The sequence below is a fragment of the Siphateles boraxobius genome, unplaced genomic scaffold (genome assembly GCF_051911475.1).
Source record: "Siphateles boraxobius isolate OS27281-9 unplaced genomic scaffold, OSU_SipBor_1 25, whole genome shotgun sequence".
Lineage (NCBI taxonomy): Eukaryota > Metazoa > Chordata > Actinopteri > Cypriniformes > Leuciscidae > Siphateles > Siphateles boraxobius.
In genome coordinates, this window is record NW_027508866.1 from 378,597 (window position 1) to 396,997 (window position 18,401).

The 18,401-nt window shown below is 39.6% G+C and overlaps 1 pseudogene across 1 annotated transcript; it reads right to left on the reverse strand.

The window, feature by feature from the left end:
• Nucleotides 1-5,425: 5,425 nt before the first annotated feature.
• On the reverse strand, nt 5,426-11,772 carry LOC143749617 (G2/M phase-specific E3 ubiquitin-protein ligase-like; annotated as a pseudogene). The gene is made up of 7 exons (XR_013207055.1): nt 11,762-11,772; nt 11,530-11,665; nt 7,917-8,192; nt 7,612-7,793; nt 7,253-7,425; nt 6,841-7,055; nt 5,426-5,670 (listed from the first exon to the last, which is right to left on the reverse strand). The product of XR_013207055.1 is annotated as a G2/M phase-specific E3 ubiquitin-protein ligase-like (transcript).
• Between the last annotated feature and the right edge of the window lie 6,629 nt (nt 11,773-18,401).

Consider the following 18,401-nt stretch of genomic DNA (forward strand, 5'->3'; position numbering starts at 1 on the left):
AAGCAAAGGACAACCTTGTGGAGATGCAGAGCTTGATGGGCAGACCAAGTCTGAAAATGATACAGGAGGTTGAAACGAGATGGAACAGCACATTCGACATGCTACAACGCTTGTATGAGCAACGTGAGCCAGTGGGTGCTGCACTTGCCAATTTAAACAGTGATACTGCTCCCCTGACAAGTCTTGAGTATGACATTATTCAACAGTCATTGACACTTCTTCAACCATTCAAACTAGCAACAACAGAGATGTCAGAGGAACAGAGAGTGTCTGCTTCAAAGCTCATACCATTGTACAGGATGTTGCAGCACAAGCTTGCACAGAAAAAAGGAAATGCAACGCAGGAATCAACTGTACAATTAGGTAGGACACAATGACCATATGTGTAATTGGCCATAACTCTCATATTGTTGTCATTATTTTAATTAATATGGTTTTCTCTTGTGTTGGCTCATAGGCTCACATCTACAAGAAGGTCTGCACTCCAGATGTGGAGGGTACGAGACTTTTAGAGCCTTGGCACTGGCTACACTGCTGGACCCAAGGTTTAAAAATGTGGCTTTTGGAAATCCTGCCAAAGCCCTGGATGCTGAAAAGCACATCACACTGGAGTGTGCTTCACTGATGCGTTCAAACACAACTCCTGGTGAGTTTCAGTCTATGTTATCTTATGTAATGTGATTCATGAAATTTATACTTCATATGTGTTGTCAGTTTATGATTTGTTACTAATTGCCGTTTTCTTTTAATTCAGAACCACAAATGTCAACATCAGGCCCATCATCATCAACACCAGTTGAAACACAAGACAGTTTATGGGAACATTTTGACAATCGTATCCGTGAGACCCAGATGATACACAATCCTACAGCTGATGCCACAGTGGAAGTGAAAAAATACCTCAGCGATGCGTTTTTGCCCAGAACTCATGATCCTCTAACTTACTGGAAAGAGAGAGCAGTAATCTTTCCTCATTTGTATGTCCTAGCTAAAAAATATCTTTGTATGCCAGCAACAAGTGTCCCTTGTGAGAGAATTTTTTCAAAGGCTGGAGAAATTATCTGTAAAAAAAAGAAGTAGGCTGAGTCCTTCAGCAGCAGAGAAATTAATATTTTTGAATAAAAATCTATAAGAAAGGGAGACATTGTGGCTTGATTTATTTTTATTAATATTCATTTTTCATGACCAAAATCACATTATGCAATGTGATGAGACTACAGGTTACAAGCTTCATATATTACAAAAATACAATAATAAAAAAAATAAAAAAACACATTTTTTTATTAGCTCTTTGTAAAGGTTGTTTCAGATCAACACCTGCAAGTGACCACTAGGTGTCACCGTGGAGACGGGTTTCGGATTGATTCGAAGCCTCGAAACAAAATGGCACATTTGCTTCGACTGTTTCATTGCTTCACGAAGCCTCGATCTGCCCATCACTACACGATGACGGGAAAACCAGGAAACAAGGCTCAATACCGACACCCAGGACATCAAACAACGATCTGACAAAGGGAATGAGATAACGGTGAGTATTTAAGCAGTGAGGGAGATTGACTGCAGCTGGTGATGAATGATGATGATCAGCTGGAGCGGATCAAGGAATGACAACACAATCACGCCCACTACACACGTGCTTTCATACCACAACATAAACACGAGACGAGAAGGAAACATTGGATCAGTATACCGTGACAGTACCCATCTCCTAAGAACGCCTCCTGGCGTTCTCAGACCTCCTTACCTGTCGATTGTAATCATCAATCAAGGAGTGATCCAGAATGTCTCTGGCAATTACCCAACTTCTCTCCTTCGGACCGTAACCTTCCCAGTCCACCAAGTACTGGAATCCACGCCCCCTCCGCCTAGAATCCAGAATCCGATTTACCGAATACGAGACGAGAAGGAAACATTGGATCAGTGTACCTTGACAGATCTATGACTTCTGGAAGCATCTCTTTCAGTAGTTTTTCGGTATAGGGTCTAACATACATGTTGTCGATTTAGATAAATTAACGAGTTTGCAAAATTCTTCCTCTCCACTGGCAAAAAATGAATCAAATTTTACCTCAGGGAGACTATAATGCACTCCGTGATGTGATGCTGTAGTAGACGGTTGCATAGTTATAATTTTGTCCCTAATATTATCAAACTTATAAGTGAAGAAGTTCATAAAGTCATTACTGCTGTGTTTCTTGGAAACTTCTGGGCTTGAAGCTTTCTTTTTTGTTAGTGTAGCCACTTTTTCAAATAAATACCTAGGATTATGTTTATTTTCTTCTAATAGGGTTGAAAAATAAGCAGATCTAGCAGCTTTTAAAGCCTCTCTGTAAGCAATCGAGCTCTCCTTCCATGAAATCTGAAATACCTCTAGTTTTGTTTTCTTCCAGTTGCGCTCCATTTTTCTGGCTGCTCTCTTAAGGGCCAGGGTGTGCTCGTTGTACCACGGCGTTGGACTATTTTCTTTAATCTTCTTTAAGCGCAACGGAGCAACTGTGTCTAAAGTGCTGGAAAGGAGAGAGTTAAAAGTTTCTGTTGCAATATCAAGTTCTTCTAAGCTCTCTGGGAAGCTGAGACGATGAAACTGATTAAGAAGATTATTGATAACGCAATCTTTAGTGGCAGAAGTGATAGGTCTAACATACTTGTAACACGGAGTTGGCTTTGCAGCCTTGGCTAAATGTAATTTACATGAGACTAGATAATGATCTGAGATGTCGTCGGTCTGCTGCAGAATTTCAACAGCATCAACATTGATTCCATGTGATAATATTAGATCTAGAGTATGATTACGACAATGAGTAGGTCCTGACACGTGAAGTCTAACTCCAATAGAGTTAAGAATGTCTTTAAAGTCCAATCCCATTGCATCTTTTCCATTATCTACATGTATATTAAAATCACCAACAATTAGGACTTTATCTGCAGTCAATACTAACTCTGATAGAAAGTCAGCAAATTCTTTGATAAAATCTTTATGGTGCCCTGGTGGCCTGTATACAGTTGCCAGCAGAATGGTGAGTTTTTTTGCACATTAATTTGACAATAAATCTGGCACACCCAATTTTTCTTATGCACACCCGAGACGCTTTTCTGGCTACGCTAGTGTTCCATGCACATACACCTATAAACATTCGCACATACATATAAACTTCCATGCATATACACACCTATAAACACTTGCACATACATATACACTCGCTGCACGCAGACACACCTATAAACACTCGCACATACATATAAACTTCCATGCATATATGCTTTGGTTGTGTATATGTATATGCGAGTGATTTCATATGTGGATGCGCGTGAACTTTTCAGTGCAAACGGAAGGCATTTCAGTGTAAAAGGAAGTCTTTAAGGGATGTCTTCCTCATGCAGATCGACATGAATTTCAAAGTGACCTTAATAGCTGTTACGTTTGTTAGTGTTTTATTTGCTTATGCAAGGTGCAATGAAGACGATATACTCGATTTCTTTAATAGCGTATTACAGTGCCTAACGCGTATACAGCAAGAGCCGAGAGAGATACTTTATCGAGATTTAGATAACCATGCCAGAACAATTAACAGTCTTTTGTCTGTGGTTCGTTATGATCAAAATGCCGAAACCAGAGAATGCATAGTTATTCTCGAGACGCTGTACCGCATACTGCGCCAAATCACACATCCGCTTGATATTGGAAGACCTGCTGGAGCTGGACTAAGAGCAGCTCCACCACCTACATGTAACACAGGCCATAGAGGTCGTCTGCGCTATGACATTTCGTATGAGCAGCTGTGCCATTGCCTGCGGCTTCGGTTTAACTGGCAGGGAATCGCATCCTTATTCGGAATAGACCGCCGCACTTTGTTCCAGCACAGGCAACGTCTTGGAATCAGACCGTTGGGGTTTGCAGAACTGTCTAACTATGAGTTGAACACACTTGTCAGACAAATTTTGCAAAGAACCCCAAATGCAGGTGAGATCTACATTCTGGGCAGTCTCTGGTCTCGCTCCACCCGCATCCAGCGCTGGAGGGTGAGACAAAGTTTACACGAGATAGATCCTATTGGAAGGTCACTCAGGCGCCGACGTGCAGTTAGAAGAATTTATTCTGTGCAAACTCCTAACCAACTCTGGTATGTAGGCTACAAGTTATTTGACAACTTCATTAAAATATACCTTAAAATGAACTAATGTTAATTAATTAAATGTGGTATTTATGTTGTAATAGGCTATTATATCATCCCGCAAAAATCATGTAAGCAACACTTACTAAACGATGGTTAATTTCCCTAAGGGGCTATTCCACGTGACATTATAAAACAATTAGAACATTACAATTAAACACTTAAAAATAAGCTTGTGATGAATTCTCTCTCTTAACAGGCATATAGACGGAAACCATAAACTGGTCAGATGGAGGCTGGTTTTCCACGGCTGTGTTGACGGATATAGCCGCACCATTATTTATCTCGACTGTCTGAACAATAATAGAGCATTAAGTGTTCTGTCTTTGTTCCAAGAAGGGGTTCAAAACTTTGGATTGCCATCAAGGGTTAGATGTGACCATGGCATGGAAAGCATTGAGGTTGCACGTTACATGTTAAATAGAAGGGGACTAAATAGAGGAAGTGTCATTACGGGCCGCAGTGTGCATAATCAACGGATTGAACGTTTATGGGAAGAACTGAACAGAGTTGTTTCATATTATTATTCGGACTTGTTTACTTTCATGGAGGACCAAGGTATACTAGACTCTCTGTGTGAGCTTCACATATATTGTTTGCATTTTATTTTCTTACCTCGGATCCAGAGGGCAGTTAGGGAATTTAGGGACATGTGGAATAACCATGGACTCTCAACTGAAAGAGGACAAACCCCTCTGCAGTTCTGGCACAGGGGTATTGTTAATCATATTGGAATCAACAACACAGCTATATCTGGTGTGTTAGAGAATGATGAACATTTTGACATCAATGAAAACAGACCACCACCTGAACTACAGAGCAGGAATAATATAATAGTTCCTGAAAACATTTACCGGCCAAATGACACTACCATGGAAAATATTCTGGAAGCATTTAACCCATTACAAAACGATGGAAATCATGGAATTAATCTATTTTTGGCACTTGAACAATTATTGGAAAGACAACAGGCTCGAACACAGTAAAAATGCTATATTGTGATTGTTCTGAATTACAACTCCTACACAAGTGTTGACAAATGTTGCATTAAGGCAATGCTTGCAAAAACTGCAACGGCTGAAAACTGTTAAATTCTATCGCTAAGGTTTAAACAAGTACTGCTATTGATTGATAAGATTGATTGATGAACATTGCTGAAAATTATTTAATAAAGTTTTGTCAGACTAAAACAAATGTCTCAATAAGAACACTTTGGCACAGCATTAAAACATCTTAGCATTTAAAAGTGTCTCTTACTCCTTGCCAAATCCTTGGGTATTATTAATGGCAAATTCCATGTTGCTTTTAAAAGCGCCATATGTGCTATATAATGGCAGGCGAAGGCAGTTGATGCATGTATTTGCAACTGGAAATCTTTGTGGAGTTTCGGTGTCATGGTGAAAGGCAATAGAGGGCTGAGGATGAAATCCCACTGGTGGGACCTGATCGGATCCTGTAGCAAATGCTAAGATTGCTCCAAGCCTTTGTGATCCCTCCTCTGAGTAAATAGAAAACAAAACAAAATTTCAAAAACTATACAGTGTATTTGGGTGGGGGGAAAAAAGACACAGATACCCCTTATACAATCTGTAAAATGTTAATATATAAAAAAGGAGGATCAAAATGTTTTTATTTTATTTTCTATTTAGTAGTACTGCCCTGACCAAGCTATTTCACATAACAGATGTTTACATATAATTTACAGCAAACATTAATAGACAAATTTATAAAAACACCCCAAACATTTAAGATACACTCGTTTCTTAATACTGTATGATGTTACCTGGACAATCAACTCTTTTTATGTTTGTGATAGTTATGACTCATGTTTGTCATTGACCTGGCTCTTCATGTATTGAATTGTGTTGCGTCCCTGTTAATATTTGCATCACTTAATATTTGAAACTGCAGTAACTGATCTCTCAACTATCCATAGTGTGAAAAGATAAATCTCTACATCATACATAAGTCACTGCTAGAACATGCTCACAAATGCAGATAATGTTGGAAAAGCAGAGAAATTTAAGGATTTTTTAAAAGTGCTGTGGACAGTTTAATGGCTAATAAAACAAGACACTCATGAACAGCTATCACAAAGCTCAAAAACATACAACAAAATTTAGAATGAAGAGTCTGTACCTTTGAACTGGGTTATTTTGGTAAATTCAAGTATTATTTTTGTGTTCTGTGAAATACACAGGTCAGTGCTAAATATAAAATATAAATGTATATATACATATAGATATTGTATCAATGGAGTTAGCAGACCACTAGCAGCAATAGTGTCACATACAACAATATATGCGTTTAAAATCACATGACACTAAAAAGCTTTATATTGACATTTGTCTTTATATTGCAGAACAAATGATAATTTACTGCTTCAAATCAATGAATTGATTTAAATTATGATGCTGTGAAAAAAATTTGTTCCAACTTAAAATAATTTGTTACCCCGCCGGCTTTATTTTTATTTTCATTTTTAAGTAAACTTTAAATTTTAAGCCAGCAGAGTAACAACTTATTTTAAGTTGACAAATTATTGTTTACAGTGTGCACTTCAAACATATTTGAATGAGATGTTATCAGCAAGCCAAGAAATGTTCCAGTTCCACTAATTATTGTCTGTAACTTATTAAAAGTGAAATGTGCTTATTACAAAGGTTACCTTCCACATCCTGCAGGTAGTCCCTCCAGAAAGCAATCACTCTGTTCTCATTTGCTCGTTTGTTGCTCCCATTCTCTGACCGCTGTATTTCAAATAGGTCATCCATTATGTCTGCTGTCAGCTGATTTGGCTGGTGACAAAACACGGATCTAAAAGCTTCTGGGTGTTGTTGGACTTTTGCAAGGACGCCAAGAGTTTTTAGTCGAACCCTGAACCTATGTTAAGAGAATTTAGTATGATTCACAATTAAAAGAGAGATTTGAAATAACAACATAGCATTAATTAATTTTATGAAATAAATTAAATAATTGTATTGCATTTTATAATTGTATTTAATTTAATTTTAAATACATTTGTTTGATTCAAAATATTCATCCAATGGACTGTGTATATTTCTGAAGTCCTAACAAACCTTTCAAATGGTCCACGAACACGATTCACCACCTGAAACATCAGTAAGTCTTCAACCAGCCTGTCCCTGTCGTCAATGCTTCTTAATGGCCTAAGACAACCTGCGTTGGCAAGGTAGTCCATAATGGACTCAGTTGAGTGTTGTAGCTCTTCAAGAGTTGTGGCTTCAGAAATCTGTATGTGAGCAAATGGAATGTGAATTTCAAATTTAAGTTAGAAATATTTCAGAGAAAGTTTTCTATAAACAATATTGTTATACTAAGCCATGGCTTTTATAATGAAACACATTTTTTAGTAAATCTGAGAAAGCATGATGGTACATAAGTAAATGAAACCTTTATACTACAGTTGTAAGCAAACCTTTTTGATTTTATTATAAAGCTCACAGTTAGCACCATCGGCCAAGACAGGTATGCCCATGTCTGGCGCCTGAACTAAACTGTCAAATAGGGTCTTAGAGAAACAACCTGGTGCAGGTCCTCCATGTACAAGGCTGACTGCTACTGCTCTCCCTGCTATGAAATACCTGTCCTCCCTGATGGCTGACATGAAATTAGAGAACAGGTCAATACAACAGCCTTAAAACATCCTTAAAATCACAATTATGCAATGTAGAATAAAAGTTCTCAAATCTGTACAACAAACAGCACAAATATAATGTTTACATTGGGAATCAAGAGCCAAGTTGAGACTGTTCTCTTTTCCCTCAAACATTGATGACTGCATTAGTGCCACCAGGAGTAACCGTAAAAATTCTCTTCATACTTTCCTTTATCATCAGAAAACCTGATCACCATTCTGTTATTTGGATTGTATGACAGTCTGGTAAATCCCCGTACAGCACCATCCAGCACAGATGCACGGTTAATATTAGACTTGCAGGTTTGATTGGAGTTTATTTTTGTTGCAAGTTCTTCCAATATTTCCTTGATGGGGGTTTTCTACTGCAGGCAGGATTCTGAAGAAGCACAGGTTTTATTATTTAAATTTCAGTATAGTTAAAAAATATATCAAATAATATAAACATCATGTATGCATAAAAGTGCTGCATAGTAGGGAATGTGTATTCCAATCACTACTGAATCAGACTGATTGAAAATAGCTGCAAACTCTGCAGGTCCTCAGTGAGTGGTCATGTTTTTCTATAGACTGGTAAAACTCTATTTGTAGTTAAAAAGTTTATGACTGAATCCTCTGTTTAGTAACAATGCAACTACCGGAATGAATCAATAAACAAGGTGTAACCAGCATTTATGGTAAGCAGTATCAAAAAAATTCAGATAATTGAGAATACTTTTCACAACTGAACTGTAATATTCAGTTGTGGAAATGATAAAGGAAATGGTGTACTTTGTAGTGTAATGGTTTGTTACATGTCCAAAATTTTGAAAATTAAAAATTTGATTTTAAATAAGAAATATAGCTACTAGCGGGGCCAAGCGCAAGCAGAGGATAGGATATGCCAATATGGCTGAAGGTGTCAGACCAACTGCAACAATGAGCAATTAAGACATTAAGAGGATTTTGGGCAAATGGGTTAAAAATCATATAAACTGTAACTTATAAGATGATTTAAGGGATTATCACTTTCGACCATTCGGTTGTGCAGTTATGAAATGTATGTGGTGTGGTCAGAGTGAGGTGACAATGACAGACACACAATTTGTTGTCAAAATGTCAAGGTTTTGCAGAGATAAGGCCTGAATAGTCATTTTGGCAGCATGCCTCAACTTTGATGCTGCACTATGAGAAATCGGTTTTGTCTATTGTCATGAAATCCATAACTTTTATTCTACACGGTCTGGAGATGATACTATTCGATTTTGGTGAAAATTGGACAAACGGTCTAGGAAGTGTTCGAAAAAGTAGGTATTGAATTAAAATTAAGATGGCGGACAGGAAGTTCGGCCAAATACGGCATACTTGGTATCTGTGTTCTCTGCATGACCCAAGGAAACTATTAAGACCAGAGTCATTACAATAGGCAGATTTATTCAAAAGTTATTAGCATTTTTGGAAAATAAATTATAACTTTTGACCAAAAGGAGGCGCTGTCTCAAAATCTTTTGAGTACCTTCAGGGGATGGTGCTGATGGTCTTAATATGATAAAGCGTTGCGGAGATACAGCCTTACGTCTGTTTTTGCAAGCGCTACGTAAAATTTGTAAAAAACCATCCAATAGTATACATATATATGTGAGTAATTTATAGGTGTATATGCACGTGTGGTATGTATGTATAGATAAGCGAAGTTTGATTTAAATCCTACGTGGCGCCTCATACACCTGGGCTTTTTATGAACTCAGCTAATACGAGGCTTAGACGGAGCTTACAGCCTCGAAGCAAACAAAACACAGCAGGCAGCTAGGCAGACAGGAGCAATCGATCAGGATCAGCATCATCATGGCAGATGATGTAGTGAATGACCCACTTAATATTTCTGACCCTGAAATCATATTTGGCCCATACTTGGGAAATGAATCTGACCTGGAGAATACATTAGTTTATGTGCCTCCAGAAACCACTGAAATTGGCATTCAAACAAAACAAAAAATTATACATCATGGAAACTGCCTCCATGACATGATCAATGAATTTTCTGACCCGGAGACTTTGACCAGGCAACTGGCAGTTAGACGCTTATTGCCAGACAATTCAGAGGAAGCTGTGGGTCACGGGTTCTCCGAGATGTATATAGTACCTTCTGGCAAGAATTCTATGATCGTTGTACACTTGGAACTACAATGAAAGTTCCTTTCATTAGACATGATTTCCAAGCTGACTCTTGGAAAGCTGTTGGCAGAATTTTTCTGAAAGGTTACAAAGACTGCCAGTACATTCCAATAAAGCTGCCCCCAACCCTTATGGAGGAGATGTTTTTTGGTGCAGTATACAGTGACCTGATACAGTGCTTCCTTCAGTTTGTAAGCACCCAAGAACGAGAAATTCTTCAACGTGCATTACAGGATTTCTCTTATGTTGAACTTGATGAACTGTTGGAAGTTCTTGACAGCTATGAATGCCGCAGAAAGGTCTCTGCAGAAAACTTCTCCGAAATTCTGAAGGAGATTTCCCACAAAGAGCTTGTCCAAAAGCCAATGTTTGTGTTAGACTGTTGGAAGGACATCACACAATCACAAATCTCCCTTACTTTAGAGGAGCTAAAAGAGAGGAGCTAAAACTCCTACCAACAACTAAAAATGTCTTAGGACTTTTGAAGTTCCCTGCTGATATGACAGCAAAGCAAAGAGAATTAGCACATCATTTGAAAAGGTACCTCAGAGAAATGGATGATGAGAAACTAGGAAAGTTTCTTAGGTTCTGTAAAGTATGTCACTTGATTGTGTCAGACTGCATCTCTGTTGAGTTTGCAGTGATGTCAGATTTCACAAGGCGCCCTATTGGTCGTACATGTGGGATTTTCCAGACTTCCGTGCTGAATTTAATGCTGTTTTAGAGAGCAACATTTGGTTAATGGACATAGTTTAACATGTAGTTGTCCACCTCATTCAGAATATCTGAAAAAATCTTTTTGATTTTTTTTTTTTTTTGGATTTGATTTACAGAAATCAAAAGTTTAGCATAAGTTAAAGATGAGTTAACACACATTTCCCCTTGCTTGTTTGGTTTTAGCAATGTTGCCTTAGAAATCTTAGCTTGAAGATTGCAATTATACAAGCAAATGCTTGAAAAATAAAATAAAATGTAGTATAAATCCCAGTTTTAAGTATGCTGTGAATTGTTAAGAATGTAACTGCTTGATCCCATTTTAAGATATATGTGATACACACAAAGTATGTACACAATTGTGTGGTTTTTCCCTACTTTGGAAAATCTATATTGTAATGAGTGAAATAATTGCATTTTTGTCTTATGTTGTGTTAACATTCAAATTAACATGTATATATTTACATTTATACGGGCGGAAAAAAAACCCTTATTTTGACATGCTGGTTGGAGAGTCGCGGACGAAACCGTGCCTGCGCATGCTCCCTCATATCTGCAGAGGAGCTGTGAAATTTCATTGAATTCTGTTTTGCAGGTAAAAACATGGACATTCTAAAGAGTTATGTAACTATACCAGCGATTGCACTATCACTATTACTGTTTAGTGAATGTAAAGTGTTATATGTGTTTTAGTTGATGACGTTTTGTTTGCCTTGATGTGTGGTCACTATAACATTACGAAAATGAGATAAGTTTGACAACAACATTATGTGATCAAATACAATCCAGTTGAGGCGGACCTGTCCGCCAGAGGCGGACCTGCCCTCGTACAGGGCTCCCCAGCCCAAATTGAAGCGGTCTGTGGAGATCATCTTTCTCCTTGATATCACATCCAAACTGATACCAGTCTGTCACCTTCCAGGGAGCCAGGGCCTTAATGCTGTAACGATCACCAGCTGGAGTGCCCCTGAGAGTCACCAGAGGGCACTCCACACCAGACTGATCACTTCACAAAACTACAATTCCCATAATGCTTCATTCCTGGGACTGATTGCACACTCACCTGCATCTCATTCAGACACTCTATATAAACCACACTCAAACAGAAGACCACTGCGAAGTATTGCATTGCCTTTGCCTGTAATCACTGAGCATTTTCCACTATTCTACTGATCTGTTTATTGACCTCAGAGTGTTATCTCGTTTCTGCCTGTTTGCTGCCTGTCTCGACTTGGATTGCTCTTGGATTATTGTCTCTTGCTGCCTGCCCTGAATGTCTGCCTGTGACCTGACTACTCTCTGTGTTTGTTCTCTGATCACCCTGTTTTGCTGTTGCCTGACCCTTGCCTGTTTTGACGTTCCTTCATTAAAAGCTGCAAATGGATCCTACTGAGTCTTCCAATTCATAACAAATGCAGCCGTGGGTCGATCTGATTCGTAGTAGGCCAGATCGCCACGTGTGAGCTGGTAAACGTTGGTTTAACCAGCGTTGAAGGGGACGCATGTCCATACACTTCGTAAATGTACTGGGAGCTAAAGATAGGCCGAATGGTAGTACCGTATACTGGTAAGCCTGCCCTTTGAATGCGAATCTCAGGAATGGCCTGTGATGGGGCGAGATCTGAATGTGAAAGTACGCATCCATCAGATCCAATGAGAAAAATCTCCCGGGCGGATATGCGTGAGCATTTGTTTGGTTTTCAGCATCCTGAACCCCCTCAGGGGGGAGAAAATGGCGAAATGCCCTGATTGGTTCGAGCGTCAGAGCTGCCTCGCCATAGGTTCGAGCAGTTTGCCGCTGCTCAGCCAATGACCGCACTCGCGCTCATATGTGTCTGCTGTGCACTGTGTACTGCGTTTTAACCCTCTGGGGACGGATTGTGCGGTACCGCCCAAAATGGCATACTTTTACAAATGTGTAATTATCTTAAAAACTATTAATGATAGAGTCTTCCTCAGATTCCACTGAAAACAGTGCTACCCGATTTTTATATATACACTCTTCCTTGTAGCTTAATACCACTTCCTTGTAGCCTAATACCACTGTGTAAAAAGGCCAATGAAATCGATGCTGTTGGACAGATTCCACTTGCAACGACCAATGGAAAAATTGCCGCGGAGAGGAATAATTTTCTTATTCTAGAAAAATAAGACGTATTCTAGTTAATCAGAGCACTCTGTAGCCTTACAAGGGGTGGGACCATAGTTAGAAAGAGCGTAGAGTGGATAAGGAGAAAGCGTAGAGTGGATAATGAGACAGCGTAGAGTGAATAAGGTGACAGTGAGCAAACGGAGCGGAGTATTACAGAGCGTACAGAGATCCATATGAGTGAGAGAGATAACTTCATAAACAGCATTATTATTGTATTTTAGCACTTTTATGATGACGAGCAGCAAAAGATTTACGGCATATGAAGCTTTGAAACAGTTACTGGAAAGTGACGACGTTAAATCCGGAGCAGACAGCTTTTACACAGACGATGAGATATTTTACCAGAATGGGGAAGATCCATTTGAGGACTGGTATGTAACTTCAAATAACCTCTTTATCATTATAATTTATTATCTCATACATTTTGAGTGTGTATGTATTGGATTTTTAGTCAGATAGAGATCGAGACATGAAATGTTTGTTTTAGTGTACATTCCCCCTCCCCCTTCCCTGTAAGCTTAGTTCAAAAGTGATGAAATTTGTTTTTAGTGGACAGTGGAGTTTCATAGGGTTACATGAGTTTATAGTGGACTATATTTTACCAGAATGGGGAAGATCCATTTGAGGACTGGTATGTAACTTCAAATAACCTATTTCTCATTATAATTTATTGTCTCATACATTTTGAGTGTGTATGTATTGGATTTTTAGTCAAAGAGAGATTGAGACATGAAATGTTTGTTTTAGTGTACAGTACTACCCCTTTCCTGTAAGCTCAGTTCAAAAGTGATGAAATGTGTTTTTAGTGGACAGTGGAGTTTCATAGGGTTACATGAGTTTATAGTGGACTTGTTAATTTTTCTACATTGAATTTGAACACAAAAAGAAGCTTCCAGTTTCATTGTGTAATTGCTCTCTCCTTTTACATTTATTTCAGTAATGATAATGACCCAAGTACGTCAACATCACCGGTAACAGCACCTCAGCTTCCACCGAGGAGGCGATTGAGCCTGCCATGCACGTCATCTACATCGGCAACAGCATATCAACTTCCACCGAGGAAGCAATTGAGCCTGCCATGCACGACACGTACACCAGCAAAAGTACCTCAGCTTCCACCGAGGAGGCGATTTAGCCTGCCATGCACGACACCTACACCAGCAACAGCACCTCAGCTTCCACCGAGGAGGCGATTGAGCCTGCCATGCACGACACCTACACCGGCAACAGCATCTCAGCTTCCACCGAGGAGAGAAACTCTAACACGCAGGCAATCTACACAGAGTGTTCAGAGGCCCACACCAAGCTGCTCAAGATCACGCTCCCCACACCGCACTGCACCTGAACAACACTGGAAAACCGAAAGCGATCAAGATCCGGCACCCATTCTCCCCAGGTTTGTACCTGCCAGGCCCCCAGGATTGCAACTCGATAAATCCAAAGTGTACAGTCCACTTGATTTGTTCCAGAATTTTTTCAGCAATAATGTCATCAGACAATTATGCAGTAACACCAATAAGCAAGCTACAAAGAGGATAGCACAAGGACTTCAATTCAAATGGACTGATGTCACCCCCACAGATTTCCTAAAATATCTTTATTATATATATAAATATATTTTCATGGGACTGCTAAAACTTGGATCAGTGAAAGCTTACTGGAGACAAAAAAATTTCCAGTGCCATTTCCAAAGAAAGTGATTCAAAGGGTGGCTCAGCATTTCCTCAAATGTGCACATGAGTGATCCGGCTGAGGACGTTGTGAATGACAGCAAAAAGGGCACATCAGACCATGACCCACTGTTTCGCCTCAAGCCTCTGATGACAGAAAACAAGGCAGCATGCAAGTCCTTTTACCAGCCAAACAAAAATCTGGCAATAGATGAGAGGATGGTGGCAACAAAAGCCAAAACAGGAATGACACAGTACATAAAGGACAAACCGACTAAGTGGGGATTCAAACTGTTAATCTTGGCCAACTCTTCATATGGATACACGTCTAGCTTTACCGTGTACACGGGGAAGGCAAAGTTCCCCACTGGCTTTGGACTTTCCTATGACGCAGTTGTGGGCCTCCTGGACAAACCGTATTTGGGAAATGGTTATCACATTTATTGTGATAACTTTAATACAATCCCTCAGCTATTCAGACACCTGTCATCTCTGCACTTTAGAGCCTGCGGTACATATAGAGAGGGGAGGAAGGAAACCCCTAAATCCACTGTGAATGCCCTCTCCAAAAAATCCAAAAGAGGCACAATCAGATGGATCCGAGATGGTGACTTGCTCTTTGTCAAGTGGATGGGCACAAGAGAGGTGTACATCTGCTCGACCATCCATCAAGCCTACACCGCAGGGAATGTCGCGAGAAGGCAAAAAAAGAGAGATGGAACCTGGGAGAAAATGAACATTCCAGTTCCCACTCCAGTTGTGGAAAAGTACATGGGGGGTGAGGACTTGTCTGATCAGCTCATCCAGTACACCTCTGTTCACCACAAAACAAACAGATGGTATGAGACTATGTTCTTACACTTTGTGGACATAGCCGCGTGCAACAGCTACATCCTCCACAAAGAACTGTGTAAAGAGCAGATGACAACACCGCTGACACACAGAGCCTTTATGGAGGAGCTCTGTGCTCAACTTGCCGGGGGAACAACGGAGGTAACAGTGGCTGCAGACAGGACAACTTGCCACACACCCCTGCCCATTGCCCCCTTGGACCCAGTAAACCCTGCACACAAGCCTGCAGATGTACGAAAGTACTGTGAGCACTGCAAGGCAAGCAGGGTGTACAACAAGACCCCCTGGCAGTGTGGGGCTTGCCAGGTGCCCCTCTGCAACTTCCTGGAGAGGCCTTGCTTTGCTCTCTGGCATGCATGAGAAAAAATGCCTGGGACTCTTTGCAAATAAAGTTATTTTTTAAATTTTTCTTTACACATTTGATTTCAAAATTACAATTTTTTTTTAAACCAAAGGGTTTGAAAAATATTTATTTTTTTATTCAAAAACTGTTCACTATTGTTGTGTGAGGTGTGATTTTCACTAATAAATGACAAAAATCAGATTTGAATTTTTTTTTTAAGTTTATTGTACATTTTTCACTCAAACTTCCTTTATAAACACATTACATGCATGATTATGTTAGCTTGGGATCTTCTGAAGCCATAGATACCAAACACATGGTGTTCCATCTCAATTACATATGGTTTATAAGCCCAAATGTAAAAATAGAGAAAACGGACCAAAAAGGGCTTAGTCCCCAGAGGGTTAAAGTTTTGCTTCAGTATTCTCGAGAAAAGGAGTTTTCCCATAGCGTATCACATAACAGTATGTGATAAAAGAAGTATGCCTGAATTCACAGTTCTCGTAACAGAGTAGACAAAAAGTCCCCAGATGATTTACTTCTTCCGGCGAGATTCTATAGTGTGCACACGATGAACACTTTACTATCCCATGAGGCAATGGGAGAGGATAAAAGAATGGCAGTGAAGCGACGTAACTGATGCTTGTTGGACAACATGGTGAATGTAGTACATCCAGATTAAATTCACACTACACGCATTCATACTATATAGAACATACTATTTTAGCGGTCGTGAAGTAATTACTTATTCAAAATAAGTACCTACTCAAGAGAGTATGCGATTTCAGATGCAGCCTACGTCTTGTGTCAACACTTTCTCATCTCAGGGCATCATATAAGGCCGTTTTGTCACGTCCTTTGGCGTTTTCTGCCCACACATATAGCACCCTATTGCTTATAGATGACACGCACACAGCTTTCAACCAACGTAATGTAACCAATGTAAAACCATCCGCGATGTTATTACACGCTCAGGGCTTCGCCAGTCATCAATTCACCTCAACATTGACCGACTGTACAGACTAAAGACGTTTTCAGCAACAACGACTTATGGATTGCCTAAACCTAACATAGGATGTCACTGTTTTCAATTATTTATCTTTCAAGAGGAGTCTATTTGCCATTTTCAACACCTTTATCGTCTGTGAGAGACGCTCGGCTTAACCACCTCCAATGCAACCCACCCGCGTTTTACAGGACGCGCTTGTGCGTCCAAGTGTGTGATATCAGACGCTTTCAGCAAAAGTAGCGTGCGTGAATGTGTTCATGTGTTCAGAGTGCTCAATTTAAACGTGAATGTGTGCTAGGTAACCTAACTAAAAACACGACAATATAGGTTCCATCATACCTTTTTTTTTTTTTTTTTAACCTTTATTTAACCCGGTAGGCACATAGAGAACTCATTCTCATTAAAAACGGCAACCTGGCCAAGATAAAGCGTCAAGGTGCAGGCAACAAAAAGTTACACATAAAGGACAAAACAATGGATCAAGGATACGATCAGTTATACAATCACAAATCCAGTCTACAACATAATTCCAGATACAATACCTAGGCAAGTGGCCTAGTATGGCAGCAATACAATACAATACAAGAATAAAATAAATAAATGAATAAACAAAGAAGAAGATAAACATAATGGATTATCTTACACCGAGGAAGAATGCTGATGCTAACAAGAACAATGGTGTGACAGTAGCTTGGAAATACATTTTTTGAAAGAGGATAACGGGACAATAGATTCTAGTCTTAAAGATTTTTGCAATTCGTTCCAATCATTTGCTGCCGAAAACTGAAAAGAGAGTCTGCCAAAGGAAGTACGGACTTTGGTGGTATTCAATAGGATAAACCTACTTGAACGCAAATTGCGAGAAGGAGAAGCTACAGAAATTAAAATTCTTAAATAGGTAGGGGCTTTGCCTAAGAGAATTTTGTAAATGAGGAGAAACCAGTGTGTTTGACGTCGAATGTGAAGGGATGGCCAGCCAATGAATGTATAGAGGTTACAATGATGAGTACAAAATGGAGCGTTAATTCCAAAGCGGATGGCACAATCTGCGCGCGGATGGCGCTTTCTGAGTAGAGTGTTTGAGGCTGATCTATAGACCACATCACCAAAGTCTAAGATAGGAAGAATAGTCATATTCACAAGGGCATGTTTAGCTGGAATAGTAAAGGAGGCCCTATTAAGAAAGAGGAAGCCGATCGTTGATTTTATTTTAGATTGGAGTTTGTTGATGTGGGTATGGAAGGAAAGTGAAGAATCTAACCATATCCCTAAGTATTTATAAGAATCAACAAAGTCCAGTACAGACCCATCAAGGGTATATATGATTTTTGTACAGGGAGGTCCAGAAAGAGAACGATTAAAAATCATACACTTAGTTTTGCCAGAATTTAGAAGTAAATGGAGACCACGGAGTGAATGCTGTATGCTATCAAAGCTCGCTTGGAGGTTGTCTAACACAGTGTTCATAGTTGGGCCAGAGGTGTAAAGAATGGTGTCATCTGCATATAGATCTATCATAGAATCTCCTACAGCTAGAGCAACATCGTTAATGTAAATAGAAAAGAGTATCGGCCCAAGAATAGAACCTTGTGGTACCCATGTGGTGATTGTGGCCGAGGTACACCCTCGGCCAGCTCGGAAGCCAGATTGCACATCGGAGAGACAATGGTGGGATTT